Below are 17,839 nucleotides of genomic sequence, written 5' to 3' on the forward strand. Positions count from 1 at the left end.
GGAAGCGCTAAATAAACGATATTCTTGTCTTGTAGTCTGGAAGCTTTGAATCTTTACAGGAGTTTATGTCGTGGTTAAACAACTGCGATGAGAATTTACATTTTGCTTACACTGCTAGTGCGCAACAAGCACATTTCTTAGATATTTGGATTAGTTATGTCGATTCGGGGCTTCACTTTACTGTTTTTAAAAAGCCAACAGATAGTAACACAATACTGCATTTCAATAGTTGCCATTCCAAACAGCTGCAGTAGAATCTACCTATGGGACGGTTCTTGAGATTGAGAAAATTATGTTCCACCACCGTGGAATATAAAACGCCAGCCCTAGAAATGAAAACCAACTATTGTAACCATGGCATTTGTTTGTGTTCCTGAATTAGTACATAATAATCCATATAATAGGTTTTGCCAGATGTTATCTGTCTGTTGTTGGGTGTTGCCCGTGCATGTGCGCACCCATCCACGCTGCGCAGCTCAGCTGCCATGGAAGGAGGAGGACGGAGTGCAGTGGGTGGCTGACAGGACACATCTGCATGCATGGAGTGCACATCCTCACCCAACTAGTCCCTGACAGACCCAGCAAGGGTTTATTTTATTTATTTACATTTTTGTATTCTGCTTTTTGGCACTTCACAGTGTACATCAAAGCGGATTACATTCAGGTGCTATAGGTATTTCCCTATCCCCACAGGGCTTACAGTCTAATTTTGTACCTGAGGCAATGCAGAGTAAAGTAAATTGCCCAAGGTCACAAGGAGCAACAGTGGGATTTGAACCCTGGTTTGTAGCCCACTGCTCTAACCACTAGGCTACTCCTTTATTTGCTTTATAGTCTGCTTTTTGGCACTTCAAAGTGGATTACAGTCAGGCACTGAAAGTTTCTCCCAGTCCTGGGAGGGCTCACAGTGCGTGCACACGCCACCAGTTCCGGACAGGCTCGGCCAGAACGCAACATGTGGGGCAGATTTCACTTCCTGGCATTCACTGTCTTCCTGAACCGGGGGAGCAGGATAGGATTGGCAGAGAATGGCTCCTGCCCCATGAAGATCCGTGGGGTAGGGGGTGTGGGGAGGCTGGGGGACTTGACTGAAACGAGTTTCATGGGCTGAGTCCTTGGGCATTTCTTCCTTCCTTTTTCGCTGTTTGGGTAATGGGTGGTGGGGGGGGGGGGGGGGGGTTGGCAGTGTGTATTCAGGCCAAGCTGGGGAAATGGATTGGGAGAGTGCGGGAGGGGGAGAAGGGGCAGGAGTCTGCATGGGGAAGTGCAGGGCAGGAGTGTGTTGGGTCTGCCAGGGGGAGACTGTGGGGCTGAATTTTGGGTCCAGTTGGGGAGAGGATCAGACTGTGCTGGGCACAGGCTAAGGACAGGCTGGGGTACAGGTAAGAAGAGTGGAAGGGTGTGCAAGGTTTAGACTGGAAAGGCAGTGGATTATGGCCTCAGGGGGAATTTCAATTGGATTCTGCTAGTCTGAGTTATATAATCCCGGAAAAAGACATTTCAAAGGGTCAATTAAAACTGTTTACTTAACCTTGAGATGACCAAGCCTCGGCAGTACAATTCAACTAATAAGATCAGCCAAGTCAGGCCCTGGTGAATTAATGAAGACGTGGCTGCACAGGTGGAAATCAGTCCTGGTGTTAGAACCAGGGCAGAGCACAGGTACAGGCTGGAGCATGCACAGGCAGATCGCAGGGACACTGTAACACAGTGGTATACTGACTCAGAGGCAGCAGAGAGAAAGCAAATCTGTAATTGCAGCCAAAATTATCGGCAGCAGTCTGGAAGCTAACAAGTTGTCTCTCTGTGCGTGTTTCTTCCCTCCCCATCTGCAGGCCTGAACAGGGTCTCATCACGACGGGGGTTTCATGTTGGATGATTATGTGCTTATGCCCATGGGTGCCCTTCAGCCACACACCCTCTCAGGGCGGAAGGGGTAAGAAAAGAATTTATTTGATGCCACTTCGATGAACACAGTAGCCTTCAGGACAACAATTTCCCATTTGTGTTTTTTTTTGCCATCTAATTACCCAGAGATTGCTAATTGCTGAATAATTGCTGTGAGACCTCAGCGATCAGCTGGTGCCTGGTGCATTTCTCTGCAGGCTGGTTATAAACCATGTAGAGGTGAAAGTACAGCACGGATCAGTTCCTTAAGAAGCAGCACATGGGGTAGGATGTGTTTTAGCAGATAGGGTGAGATGAGTGATAGATTTACGAAAATGGGTTTTTTTTTCTATTTTTATTTTTTTTAATAAATGAACTCATTCATCCAGTAAAGTTTGTACGGGATATAAGCACAAGAGATTTAGGGGCCAGAATAAGAATATAAGAACATATGATTTGCTAAATGGGTCAGACCAAAGGTTCATCAAGCCCAGTATCCTGTTTCCAACAGTGGCCAAGCCAGGTCACAAGTACCTGGCAGGATCCCAAGGGGATAAAAAGATTCCATGCTGCTTATCTCAGGGATAAAAAGTGGATTCCCCCTAGTCTTCTTTAATAATGGTTTATGAACTTTTATTTCAGGAACTTCTCCAAACAGTTTTTAAACCCAGCTACACTAACAGCTTTTACCACATCCTCTGGTAATGAATTCCAGGGTTTAATTATGCATTGACAAAAAAATATATTTTCTCCTATTTATCTTAAATGTATTACCTAGTAACTTCATTAAATGTCCCCATGTTTTGTACTTTTTGAAAGAGTAAACAACTAATTTAGGTTTACTCCTTCTACTCCATTCATTATTTTATAGACAAGTCATATCTGCCCTCAGCCATCTCTTCTCCAAATTGAAGAACACTAAGGGGCGGATTTTCAGAGCCCTGCTCGCCTAAATCCGCCTAAATCCGGGCGGATTTAGGCGAGCAGGGCCCTGCACGCCAGTGCGCCTATGTTCAATAGGCCTACCGGCGCGCGCAGACCCCGGGACTCGCGTAAGTCCCGGGGTTTTCCGAGGGGGGCGTGTCGGGGGCGTGTCGGGGGGCGGACCCGAGCCGCGCTGCGTTTTGGGGGCGTGTCGGCAGCGTTTTGGGGGCGGGTGTGGTTACGGCCCGGGGCGGTCCGGGGGCATGGCCGCGCCCTCCGGACCCGCCCCCAGGTTGCGTCCCGGCGCACTAGCGGCCCGCTGGCGCGCGGGAATTTACGCCTCCCTCCGGAGGGAGGGAGGCGTAATGCGCCAGATGCGCCTGATGCGCCAGCAAAAGTACGCCTATTCGCGCGGTCTGAAAATCTACCCCTAACTTTTTTAGCCTTTTCTCATTGAGGAGTTGTTCCAACCCATTTATCATTTTGGTTGCCCTTCTCTGTAATTTTTCTAATTCTACTATATCTTTTTTGAGATGTGGTGATCAGAACTGCACATAGTACTCAAGATTAGGTCGCACCATGGAGCAATACAGAAGCATTATGATATTCTCTGTTTTATTTTCCATTCCTGTCCTAATAATCCCTAGCATTCTATTTGCTTTCTTGGCTGCTGCTGCTGCTGCTGCACACTGAGCAGAAGATTTCAACATCTTTTTCTTGGTGGTGACTCCCAATGTGGAACCTTGCATTTTGTAGCTATAATTTGGGTTGATCTTCCCTACATGTATCACTTTGCACTTGTCAATATTAAATATCATCTCCCATTTGCATGCCCAGTCTCCCAGTTTTGTAAGGTCCTCTTGCAATTTCTCACAATCCTTTTGTGATTTAATAACTTTATTTTAACAGTAAATGTGATTACTTCACTCGTTGTACCCATCTCTAGGTCAATTATGAATATGTTAAAAAGCAGCGGTCCCAGTACAGATCCCTGGGGGACTCCACTATTTACCTTTCTCCATTGAAAAAAATTGACCATTTAGCCTTCCTCTCAGTTTTCTGTATATAACCAGTTCTCAAATCTACAACAGGACATTGCTTCCTATCCCATCATTTTGTAATTTCCTCCAGAGTCTGTCATGGGGTACTCTGACAAACGCTTTCTGAAAATACAGATATGCTATATCAACTGGCTCACCTTTATAGCTTTATGTTGGAACACCAGGAAGGAGTCTTTACCATTAGTGGCACCCTACACAAAGAGATACACAGTCAGCACCTTGGGCCCTGAGGTTTATCGTCCTCAACAGGGAATCCACAGCAAGATTTGAAGAGAGTGAATCAGAGACTTAGCCCTGGGGCTGAGTGTGAGCTCCTTATCCAAAGGTGAGGCCAGTGAATGATTTACACTCATTGGGCTGGTTTTAAAAAGGTTATGCGCACTGGGCCTATTTTAGCAAGGCCCGGCGACGCGCGTAAAGCCCTGGGACGCGTGTAGGCCTCCAACACAGCGGCCATTGCTGCTGCGTCAAAGGATCGTGTGCTGGCAGGCGCAAAAGGTAAAATAAAAATTTTGCGGGGGGGGGGGGGCTAGAGTAGGGCTAAGGGGAGGAAAGGTTAGGGGAAGGGGTGGGAAGGTCAGGTATGGGGGGGAGGGAACTGGGGAACGCAGCGTGGCTCGGCGCGCACAAGGTGCACAATTGTGCACCCCCCTTGCGCGCGCTGACCCCTGATTTTATAACTTGCGCGCGCACCTTTTTAAAATCTACCCCATATATTCTGTGCACTGAGCTTATTTATTTATTTCCAACTTTTATATACCGTGGCGAATGCTCAGCAAAAGCTGGCCTGAATGGTGCACAACATTGAGCTTGCCAGTTGTTCATCATTCATGTGACTATAATACAATATATGTCCTTCCTGAGCACTGCCACTGACATTTAATAGTAATTACTGTCCATTTACTGTACTTTCAGCTGGGTAACACTTTAAAGTCCTGGGTTTATTCATAACATGGAGACAGACAGGAATGTCCCTGGGGCACAGGACGAGGGGAGTTGCGAACTTGGCTTTAGATGGAAGAACTGGCCCAAAATAGCAGAGCAATACTGAGGACAACCACAGGACTCAGCCACAGTGCAGACTCCATGGCAATAGCGACTGAGGGACCCGGCCCCCAGGTAAAGTGCCAGTATGAGGACATCATTCTCTGTGGGTATAGTTTATGGCTGATAAAAGTAGTTAAGAAAACCTCACCTTTACCTTCCTCTCCATGGAACCAATGAATAAAATGTGAGTAAAATAATTTGCGCTAAATTTTAGCGCCCAGTTTCTGTACTCGCGTGTTATGCAAATGAGGTAACTCCCAATGCAGTAAGCTAATGGCATGCAGTTAGTACAGTGTTTCAGCAGGCTAACTCAAAACGGCATAAAATATGAGTTGTGCGCATATGAAAACCTAGACAGTCGTAAAGTGAAAAACGTGCTTCTGTTTGGGGCAGGATCTTATAGTAGTTTGGAGGTATGATTAGATGCAAACTTGAATCTGAAGTGCCACATTTCAGCTGTAGTCAAGAATTCTTCCTGTTATGGTTGTCAGATTTGGCAGTTTCTCCCAAGGCTTGAAAGGAAGGATCCGGCCATGCTTATTCATTCTCTGGTAATGAGTCGTGTAGATTACTGTAACGCCCCCTTTATCAGGGAACTGAAACAGCTTTGACTTATTCAAAACACCTCAGCAAGATTGTTAACAGGAACTAGGAAGTGAGAACATGTAAAGCTGATGCTAAAATAATTACATTGGCTCCCAAGAGAGCTTATATTGAAATTTAAAATTCTTTCGCTAGTGTTTTAAGCGTCTTCACGGAACAGACCCCAGGTGATTGATTAAGGATCAACTTGGTAGGAGCTGATTCGCTCACTGAGATCATCCCAGCGGTCATTCCTTGCGACCCCTGAACCTGCTGTGGCACAACTGTTCATCAGCTGCAGTGCTCCTATTTTATGGAATAGCCTCCCCTTGGAACTTCAAGAGGAGATGTACTAAATGAGGTTCCAAAAAAAAAACCAAAAAAAAACTAGCTATTTATGGAGGCCTTTGAGCAGGAATAGGCAAATTAATTTCAGTAGGATATATGTGTGAGCTTGTACTGGAATCAGATGAGGGTTTTAGGATAAATTAATAGAGTGAAGGGGGTTCATATACTTGTCTTCTGTTTACCTATTTTATTTTGTGACATAATGTGTTTTATATATATATATATATATATATATGATTATTTTATTATCTGCATTGAGGATGTTAGGAAACTGGAATATTAAATATAAATAAATATCTGAATTGTCACCATTGTGCAGTGCTTCACTGCTTGCAGTATGTACAACTCATATTTCTATAGTTCACTGTGTAAGGACCCATCCCTCCTGTCATGCTGCTGTCATGCGGTTCTTTTGCCAGCTCTTCTGCCAGGTCTTGAACACTGAAAAAAAGAGACAAATCCAGAGAAACATGAGACAACAGCCATAGACGGTTGTACATACAGAGAGCACTGCGCAATGGTGACAAGTCTGCTGCAAAAAGTGCCTGTCCCAATGAGCTTACATAACAATAGAAGGTTTGCATACAACAATTCTGATTTTCTAAATCAAGGGCTCCAAAGTCAGAGTTGCTCTAGCTCAGAAGATATCTGACTAGAGGGTACAAGCTTGGCTACCCCAATGCTTAGCCTGTTTTTTTTTTTTTTAGGCTCAAATACGTAACTATTATTCCATATCTCACTCAGGAATTAATTCACATTCCTGGAGCTAGTATTAGTTTATGGTGCCGTGCTAGTGTGGTCCCAGACCTGACGTTCCTAGGTGTTGTGGTCCAGCCCAGACCCAGGAGACCTAGATCCAGGACCATGCTAGCTGTGCTGTTAGCACAGCATTACTGAATAACGTTGACTTCAGAAATGTGAGTTATCCTTACTCTGCCTTTGACTCAGGAGTTAAATTTCATAAGAACATAAGAAATGCCATGCCAGTCCAGAACAAGTTCTATTAAATCCAGCATCCTGGACAGTGGCCAGTTTAGATCACAAGTACCCAGCAGATCCCAAAAAGTAGAATTATTTCTTGCTACTCATTCCCCAGGATAGTAATAGCTTTCTTTGATCTACCTGGCTAATAATATTTTATGGATTTTTCCAAACCTCTTTTAAACCCCACTATGCTAGTCATGTTGACCACGTCCTCTGGCAACAGATTCCACAGCTTAATTGTGCACTGAGTAAAAGAGTACTTTCTATGATTTGTTTTAAGTCTGCTGGTTGTTAGTTTCATGGAGTGTCCTCTTGTTTTAGTATTATTTGAAAGGGTAAATAACTATCTTTTATTTACCCATTCCACCCCATTCATGACTTTATAAACTTCTGTCATGTCCCCTCTCAACCGTCTCTTTTCTAAGCTGAAGAGCCCTAACCTGTGTAACCTCTCATCATAGGAGACCCGTTCCATCTCCCTTATCATTTTTGTCACCTTCCTCTGTATCTTTACCAGTTCTGCCTTGTCTGTTTTGAGAAGAGATGACCAGAACTGCACACAGTACTTAAAGGTGCAGCCACCCCTGGATCGATTCAGAGGTAATATAAAGTTTTTCATTTTATTCTCCATTCCTTTTCGAATTATTCCTAATATTCTATTTACTTTTCTGACTACCTCCACACACTGAGCTGAGGATTTCAATGTATTGTCCACAAGAACTCCAAGGACCTTTTCCTGGGTAGTGGCCCTCAGTATAGAACCCAGCACTGTGTAGTTGAGATTGTTTTTCCCTATGGGCATCACTTTGCACTGTTCCACATTAAATTTCATCTGCTATTCAGATGCCCAGTCTCCTAGCCTCACAAGGTCATTCTGCAGTTCCTTGCAATCCCCTGCTGTTTTAACAACTTTGAATAATTTTGTGTCATCTGCAAATTTGATCACCTGACTTGTTCCCTTTTCCAGATCATTTATGATTATGTTAAAAAGCCCAGGTCCCGATGCTGATCTCTGTGGTACTCCACTAATGACCTTTCTCCATTTGGAAAACTAACCACTTAGTCCTACCCTCTGTTTCCTGTCTTTTAACCAGTCACCTATCCACAGCAGGACACTGCCTCCATACCCATGACTTTTTAATTTTCTGTCATATTGGACTTTGTCAAATGCCTTCTGAAAATTTAAATACACTATATAAATTGGCTTACCTTTATCTACATGTTTATTTACGTCTTCAAAAAATAAAAGATTGGTAAGATAAGACTTCCTTTTGCTAAAACCACGCTGACTATTCCCCATTAAGCCATGCTTATTTTATACAGCCAATGATTTTGTTTTAAAGAATAGATTCTACCATTTTGCTCAGCATTGATATCAGGCTTACCAGTCTACAGTTTTCTAAATCAGCCCTGGAGCCCTTTTTTTAAAATCTACCTTACATTGGCCACCTCATGCATCTGGGGTGTGGTAATCCAAAAGAACTGTATGTGTTGGGGGGTGAAGGGCTGATGTGCACAGAGCAGGAGAGAGACCTTGGGGTGATAGTGTCTAACCACCTGAAGTAGGCGAAGCAATGTGACAGGGTGATAGCTAAAGCCAGAAGAATGCTGGGCTGCATAGAGAGAGGAATATCTAGTAAGAAAAGAGAAGTGATAATTCCCTTGTACAGATCCTTGGTGAGGCCTCACCTGGAGTACTGTAGTTCTGGAGACCGTATCTTAAAAGGGACAGAGACAGAATGGAGGTGGTCCAGAGAAGGGCGACCAAAAAGGTGGGTAGTCTCCATCAAATGACTTTTGAGGAAAGGTTGAAGTACCTGAATATGTATACACTGGAGGAGAGGAGGAGCAGAGGTGATATGATACAGACCTTCAGATACTTGAAAGGGTTTAATGATCCATGGTCAACAACAAACCTTTTCCATTGGAAGCAATTTAGTAGAACTAGGGGTCATGATTTGACACTCCAGGGAGGAAGACTTAGAACCAATGTCAGAAAATATTTCTTCACAGAGAGGGTGGTGGATGCCTGGAATGACCTTCCGTAGGAAGTGATGAAGACTAAAACTGTGAAGGATTTCAAAGGGGCATTTGATAAACACTGTGGATCCCTAAAGGCTGCTAGAGGATGGGAATGAATGAAAAGAAACATGATTGTAATGGGCCTGGGGGTAACCTGCATGGAGTGGCATTTACTAGAGATGTGCAGCAGTAAAATTGTTCGGTTTGGGCTTCATTTTTCGACCCACTGTGGGAAATTTCATTTTTCCTGCAGTTCGGGCTTTTTTTGGGGGGGTGAACCCTGATTTTCGTGTTAGTGCGTAATGGGAGTTAGCACGCACTAACCCGAAAAACAAATTTTTACAAAACTTTGGAAAAATTGCGTTCGTTTTTCGGGTCCTCTGAACCAGGACGAATGCACATCCCTAGCATTTACTACCATGGGGAGCTTGCTGGGCAGACTGGATGCACCATTTGGTCTTTTCCTTCCGTCATTACTTTGATACTATGAAAATTTAGTGCCAGCAGCTGGGTTCCACCCTGGTTACGGTGGAGCCCATCGCATCGGAATAGACTCCTTTTTCCCCAGGTTATTTCCTAATTTTTAACAGATCTAAAGATCTCTTCCCTGCACCATTGTATCTTTCACGCATTGAGACTCTGGCACTCTGCCTGCCTCTGGAGTCCTGTGCGTGGAACAGGGAGCATTTCTGAGAATGCAACCCTGGAGGTTCTGGATTTCAATTTCCTACCTAAAAGTCAAATATATCCTATAGAACCTCCCTCTTGCATTTTCCTGTGTCACTGGTTCTCACTTGTACCACAACAGCTGGCTTTTCTCCAGAACTCTTTAAAATCTAGGTGATGAGTGAGGTCTGCTACCTTCTCACCAGCATTAAGGAAACATGAGTTAAGCTTTCAGGACTTTACTGAACCTCTCTGCATTAGGGAATAATAACATTAACTAATGCCTTCATTAACATGGGATTTACATGGAGCAGTGCTAATTTGTGTGCACAATTTTTACACTAAAATCCTTATTAAATCATGAGTAAAAATATGCACTCAAAAATGTGTACCTTATTACCTCAGCCCCCATGTAAACTAGTGTACAGATCACTGACACCTTCTACAGCTTTTAGACACAGTGACAAGTGTCAGTGTGTGTGGTACATATGTAAAGTGTGTGTCTGTATTGTGCCTGTGTATACATGTGCTGTCTGCATGTGAGTTAATGCTGTATGTGTGTATTATGGGGTCAATTTTCAAAGAGTTACATTAGGGCTGTGTGGGTAAAATCAGGATATTCGCTTTATGTAGCCCTTCTGCGTGGTAAGTGAATTTTCAGGTCAGAAATACATGTGTACTTCTATGTGAGTACATACATATGAGGGTGTTCTAGGGCAAGGTTTGAAAGTACTTGCATCAGTAAGTATTTTACAAGCGCTGGATGCACAACTTACATGCACACATTTACAGCTGCTGTTTGAGTTGCAGAAATGAAATTGCACTTCTCTTCAGTTTTTTTGATGAGTTCTTTGGTCTGAGTTCTTTGGTGGTGGTGGTGGGGGGGGGGTCAGGATGAAGTGGTGGAAGGTCAAAGTAAACCTCTGGAGGTGGTGGAGAATTGGTGATTAAAAGTTCGCGGAGAAATAAATATTTTCATAAGCAGAGGTCATGCATACATTGTACAATCAATGCAGAAACTAGGGGATTATTGCATGCACTGGTTACAGTTATTCCCCACGTAAATGGATACATGTACTTTTATAAAAGAGGTGCACAAACTATGTGGAGCCCTGTATTAAAGTACTGTCTGCATACTGAGCCATGTGCATGTGCTTTTGGGGCAGTTTATAAAATCCAGACTCAGACTTCTACACGTATGTGTCGACTTAACGCACACTATCGAAAACTACTATCTATGAAGTCAATATTCAGATGCCATCTGGCGGAGCAAGTTACCAGATAAATATATCCGGGCTCCAACCACAAGCAGGCTCACTCACCTCCGGCCCGAGGCCGTGGCAGGCGCCGTGCTTCTTCGCGGCTCGGAAGTGCCGCTATCGCGGCTCCTGCGCAACTGTTCCATTCCGGCTGCTGCTGCTGTCCCGGTCCTCTGAGCGGCAGGGGGAGCCGCTGCCAGGGCTGCCTCTGTGCGGCAGGGGAGCTGCCGTTGTCTCCATCTTCTCGTGGCTGGGAAGCCGCCACTGTCGGTCCTCTCTTCACGGCCCTGATGCCGCCACCTCTGTGCTTCACTTCGCGGCAGGAACACCGTCGACATTGCTACCTACTCTTTGCCTGTCTTGGGTCCTCTAGGTGCGCGCCCATGCCTCAGCATTTTATTTAAAGGGCCAGCTGCGGGAAAAGCCCCGCAGCCCCAATAGATGATGTCATCGCTCCTGGTCATGTCTAGCCCTATGAAAGGGCTCTTCTCCACTTCCTCGGCACCATCGCATGGATCCTCACAGTTGTCTGTGCTTCCTTCATCATACAAGGTTCTCCGTGGTCTCCGCCTGTCTTGATGGTCTTCATGTTCGATGTTCCTGGTCTCCTGTGAATGTTCCTGGTCTTGTTCTTTGTTGGAGCTCCTGCGTCATCTCTCCGATGTTCCTTGTTTTTGATGTTCCGATTTCCTGATGTTCCAGATCTGAACCTGATATTCCCATCTCCGGCTCTTTCTCCTGCTTCCAGGTTTCCTGGTCATCCACCTTTCCTGGCATGCCATCATCGTGGTCCATGACCAGCCCATGGGGGGCTGTGTAGGGCACTTAGTGGCACAAGGTCTGTCTTCACATCTGCAGCGCAAGTCTCCAGAAGGCCCTTGCTTTTAATGCCGAGGTCTGTTTCTGAATCCTTGAATCTTGAGTCTTGAATCCTTGAATCCTGTTCCCAGTCTTCGGAGTTCCTTGTTCCTGCTTTTGTCCATGCCCTAGACTCGAGCCAGAACCTGCTTCGCTTCAGCGTGGTCTGCGACCAACCATGGGTGGCTGTGTAGGGCGAGCCTCGGTGCAGGCCTCTCCTGAATCTTCGTCATGTTTCCAGTTTCAAGTCTTCATCTTCTCATCTGGTGTCTGCTTCGCTTCCAGCATGGTCCATGGCCAGCCATGGGCGGCTGTGTAGAGTGCACTGCGGTGCAGTACTCACCCTGTACTAGTGCCTGAATCCTCCCCTGAGTCTTCCAAGTTCCTCGATCCTTGTCAGAGTCTTCCAAGTTCCTCAGTTCCATGTCTCGTCATGTTCCTGCCCTCAGCCTCCGTCTGGCCTCACGCACTCGTCGTTCCCGGGTCCGGAAGGGCTACCGAGTGGCTGGAGGGCTACTCTTAACACCAGCATTGCGTTGCTGGGTCTCACCTGTGTGTGCAGGTGCAGTGGAGGTCTGAGCCTGCCTTGTTCCAGTTCCTCAGATGTTTCACGACTCGATCCTTGTCCAGCCTTATTCCAGCTCCAGCCTGTGCTTGGATGCTCTTGTCTCCCACAGTGTGTGTCTTGGGGCTCCTCCCTGAGCCGCGCCGTGGTCCAAGGGCTCACATCTCTCTAGGGCAACCAACCGCACCCCCGCATTTGCAACAGTGAGCTGGAAGGGAGGAGTGACTAGGGATTTTTTCTGTCTGTTTCTATGTCAGAGATCCTATGGAAGAGGAAAACATGATCTGGGGGATCAGGGGTGGGAGGGGAGGGGGAGGCAGTGTGGAGGATCAATGAAAAGCGGAAAATTTCATGCCTGTTAAAATTTTTCATCGACTTTCTCAAGTCTTTTTTTAAAAAGCCATATTTGGGGATTTTTTTTTCATGCTGCTTTTAAATTAAACAAAATATGTGAGTTTAATTGCATTTTTTAAATTTTCTTTAAAAAACAAATTAACACACCTATGATACGTCCAGACCTGAAAAGAGATGATGCCAGCAGATGGGAGCATGTATACTCACTGTGGGCATTTTGGAGCATGGCTTCAGTAAGATCTCACTTGCCAAGGACATGGCAAGGCACCTCCAGCAAAGGGACAGGGGGCTGCAGGTTTCTGTTCTTCATGGAGAGAGTTGCCGGGTTGGATGCGGCCTTAGAGTTCCTTACCCAGTTCATGGCAATGTCTGCCCTTTCAAAGAAATTAACGAATAAAGATTATATCCAGAAAAAAAACAAAAGCATATTGTCCAGACAGGGACAGCTGAAGGACACAGACCATGAGGATCTGAGCAGAGGGCTTGGGCTAACCAGGGGCTGATGCAAACTCTCTACACACCTTGGGCAAGTTGCTTTTATGTTTTTATGCAACAGTTTTGATCCCACTGGCTCTTAGCATCTTTGCAAACTGTTGTGCAGAACAGGTGTCAAAAATTGGGATGCTGGGAAAGCCAGTCTAATAGTGGCTGCGTGGACAGGACCTGAGCCGTTAACTGCAAACTTTGCACAGGATTTTGTGAAAGGGCTGCTGTTGGCCATGAGCTCTTCCCTGGGTGTGCGGGCTCCTTTTGACATCTCATGGGGATGTGAGGCAGGATGCTGAGCAATGTTATTTCAGCATGTTGTCAATTAATTGCTGCAAAATCTAACTGTAATTCACATGAGGATCCTGTTTTAGATTAAAAGATGCTGACGAAACCGATAGAATTATCCATTAGATCTGGCCTACGTTTGTGCGTGGCAAGAGAAAATGTTTAAGAGGCACATTAATGCTTCTCTTCAAATAAAGTGACGTCTAAAAGGGCTCATCAAATGTATAAACAAAGAGACTGCAATAACTGGGAGGCGTGGACTGTCCAGAAAAGTAGTGGTTCTCAACAGGTGAAACGCAATGTCCTAGAGGGGGTGCGTCGTCGCACCCCCTCTAGGACCCCACAGGAGGCTGCTCTCTCCTCATCAGCCTGGGTAGGTAGGAGTTGGTTGACTTCTTCTTTACTGGGCTTATGGGAGGCTACTCTCATTTCTTTCTCCTATTTCCTCCTTCACTCAGATTAGAATGAGACTTTGCCGGCTCCTGCTCTTCTGGGCCTGATGGAACGTCAAAATTTATTTTCCCCTGGCTGGGCCTGGAAGCGATGCTGCTGGTGTTCTCTTCTCCCTGAGGGAGGTGGGGCATGCTGGGCAGGGAGAGGTGGAGAGAGGATGTGTGAGGGCTGCTGAGCAGGAAGGGGTGGGAAACAGGATCAAGGGTAGCTAGGCAGGGAGGGTGAGAGGGGAGGAAGGGCAGAGAAAGTCAAGCATGGGAGAGAGGGAGCACAGGGAAGAAGATGTGTGGGCAGGGGGTCAGAAATGCTGGGCAGGGATGTGAGTGTGAGTGGATGATTGAAAGGGAGTAATTGGGAAACGTGAGGGATGATGGGGTCATGGAGAGAGAATGACAGGGTGCAAAAACCATAATATGCCAGTTTTGGGAATGTGCATTTCTTCTATCTTTGTACTTTGCTTAATGTAGGAGGAAGTGATTTTTCTTCCTAGTTCTCCAGTTTTATAGTACATTCAGAGTGGTGTTTTGGGAGTTTCATTTCAATTTTTGTCTCCACATTAGTAATTTGTGGTATTTTATTCTGTATTTGTGTGTGACCGAGGTGAGGTATTTTACCAGCATTTGTATCAGTCTTATTTGTTGTGTTTTCTCATCAGGACATGCACTGCTGTGTGCGTCCTCGGAGTTAAGAACATAAGAACATGCCATACTGGGTCAGACCAAGGGTCCATCAAGCCCAGCATCCTGTTTCCAACAGTGGCCAATCCAGGCCACAAGAGCCTGGCAATTACCCAAACACTAAGTCTAGTCCATGTTACTGTTGCTAGTAGTAGCAGTGGCTATTCTCTAAGTCAACTTAATCAATAGCAGGTAATGGACTTCTCCTCCAAGAACTTATCCAATCCTTTTTTAAACACAGCTATACTAACTGCACTAACCACATCCTCTGGCAACAAATTCCAGAGTTCAATTGTTCATTGAGTAAAGAAGAACTTTCTCCGATTAGTTTTAAATGTGCCACATGTTAACTTCATGGAGTGCCCCCTAGTCTTTCTATTATCTGAAAGACTAAATAACCGATTCACATCTACCTGTTCTAGACCTCTCATGATTTTAAACACCTCTATCATATCCCCACTCAGCCGTCTCTTCTCCAAGCGGAACAGCCCTAACCTCTTTAGTCTTTCCTCATAGGGGAGCTGTTCCATTCCCCTTATCATTTTGGTCGCCCTTCTCTGTACCTTCTCCATCGCAATTATATCTTTTTTGAGATGCGGCAACCAGAATTGTACACAGTATTCAAGGTGTGGTCTCACCATGGAGCGATACAGAGGCATTATGACATTTTCTGTCTTATTCACCATTCCCTTTCTAATAGTTCTCAACATTCTGTTTGCTTTTTTGACTGCCGCAGCACACTGAACCGACGATTTCAATGTGTTATCCACTAAGATGCCTAGATCTCTTTCTTGAGTGGTAGCACCTAATATGGAACCTAACATTGTGTAACTATAGCATGGGTTATTTTTCCCTATATGCATCACCTTATCCACATTAAATTTCATCTGCCATTTAGATGCCCAATTTTCCAGTCTCACAAGGTCTTCCTGCAATTTATCACAATCCGCTTGTGATTTAACTACTCTGCACAATTTTGTGTCATCTGCAAATTTGATTATCTCACTCGTCGTATTTCTTTCCAGATCATTTATAAATATATTGAAAAGTAAGGGTCCCAATACAGATCCCTGAGGCACTCCACTGCCCACTCCCTTCCACTGAGAAAATTGTCCATTTAATCCTACTCTCTGTTTCCTGTCTTTTAATCAGTTTGCAATCCACGAAAGGACATCTCCACCTATCCCATGACTTTTTACTTTTCCTAGAAGCCTCTCATGAGGAACTTTGTCAAACGCCTTCTGAAAATCCAAGTACACTATATCTACCGGTTCACCTTTATCCACAAGTTTATTAACTCCTTCAAAAAAGTGAAGCAGATTTGTGAGGCAAGACTTGCCTTGGGTAAAGCCATGCTGACTTTGTTCCCAGGGCCGGTGGAAGCACTAGGCGAACTAGGCCTGGGCCTAGGGCACCGAGTATTAGGGGGTGCCGCGAGCAGTGGTATTCCAAGGGGAGCCAATGCCCCCAGGCGCAGGGAGGCTCATGCGACCGCCGGTGGACCTCATCCCACTGGCGGCCGAGCAGCAACACATAGCAGGCAGATCAGCAGGGCCGTGGTAGAGCTCACGTCACGTTGCGTTTAAACATGCAGGTGCTCCTCCTTCCTGCCTGCGCGGCCCCGGAAGAAAACGTTGCCGGAGCTGTGCGGGTAGGAAGGAGGAGGAGCATCAGCTGCGTGCTGTGCTGTGTGTCGGATACACACAGCAAGAAGATCGGCAGGGCCATGGTGGAGCACGGCCCGAAGAAAAAGGTCGCGTCTAAACGTGCAGGTGCTCCTCCTCCTTACTGTCTGCACAGCCCCGGAAGAAAACGTTACCGGAGCCGCGCGGGCAGGAAGGAGAAGGAGCATCAGCGCGTGTAGAAGAGGAGCAGCACTTACGGGCCGCCACGAATCCCAAGTCGCAGTGGCCCGAGAAGAGGAAGAGGCCCGTTAGCACGGCCGCCGCGGATCCCACATTGCGGCGGGTGGCCCGAGAAGATCAGGGCCGCTGCAGAGCCCATCCTGCGGTGACCCATGAAGAGGAGGCCCAGAGGTGAGAGAGAGGCCGAGGGTCTGTAGAGGGTGTGTGTGTGTATGAGATGAGTTGAGAGACTGTGTGTGGAAGGGAGGAGCTGAATGTTTGCAGAGACAGAATGTGAGGAGTCTCTGTGTGTGTGAGAGAGACAGCATGTGACAGTGAGAGCCTGTGCTTGAGCAAGACAGCAGGTGGGAGTGAGAGAGAGCCTGTGTGTGTGAGACTCAGACAGCAAGTGCCAGTGAGAGACTGTGTGTATGAATGATTGTATGAAAGAGAGCATGTGACAGTGAGAGCCTGTGCTTGAGCAAGACAGCAGGTGGGAGTGAGAGAGAGCCTGTGTGTGTGAGAGTCAGACAGCAAGTGCCAGTGAGAGACTGTGTGTATGAATGATTGTATGAGAGAGAGTATGTGACAGTGAGAGCCTATGTGTGTGTGTGAAAGAGAAAGCATGTGAGAGTGAGAACCTGACTGTGTGTTTGAGGGAAGAAGATGGAGAGAAAAGAAATAGAAAAAAAGACAATATGAAAGGAATTGGCAAAAAAATAAGAAAGGGAAGGTGGGAAAAAAAAAAGCCTGTGACCAACCGATTAGAAAATTAAGATCAGACAGCAAAGGTAAAAAAAAAAAATTACTTTTTATTGATTGGCACATGTAATCGTTGGGAATGTGCAAGAGTAACACTTTCTCTATGCAGATCTCGCAATGTACGAGATCAGCATGGAGGAAGTGGAAGCCCAAGGGGCCTGCACAGAGGAGGCAGCAGAATGGGCTTCAGTGTCAGTAGCAGCAATCGGCGCCTCCCCAATAGCCACGCGGCAGCAGTGACAGTGGCAGCAGAGGAATGAGAGAGGTTCCGATGTTATTGGCAAAAGAAAGAGAGGGGGGTCTGCCTTTAGTGTGTGCATGTGTATGAATGGGAGTCTGCCTGGGGGTGTATGTGTGTGAATGCATGGGTGCCTGCCTGGGGGTCTGTGTGTGAGAATGAATGTGTGCATGCCTGGGGAATGGGGAGGGAGTGGTGAGAAAATGAATGGGAGCCTGCCTGGGGGTCAGTGTGTGTGTGTGAGAATGATTGGGAGCTTGCCTGGGTGTGTGTGTTTGTGTGTATGTGAGGGAGCCAGTGAGTGTGAGACCATGAGTGTGTATGAGAAAATCCAGGGGAGTAAGAGTGTGTGTGTGTGTGTGTGGGGCGGGGGGGTGTGGAGGGGGAGAGGGTGTCTTACAGCCTGAGTGTGTCAGTGTCTGTGAGAGCGAGAGGTTATGGTGGATATAAGAGCATGAATGTGTATTACCTGCTCCTGGGTTGAGATGTAGTCATCAATAAAGGGGACCCCTTCATTGGGACCCTGGCCTCGGA

The sequence above is a fragment of the Rhinatrema bivittatum genome, chromosome 5 (assembly GCF_901001135.1).
Source record: "Rhinatrema bivittatum chromosome 5, aRhiBiv1.1, whole genome shotgun sequence".
Lineage (NCBI taxonomy): Eukaryota > Metazoa > Chordata > Amphibia > Gymnophiona > Rhinatrematidae > Rhinatrema > Rhinatrema bivittatum.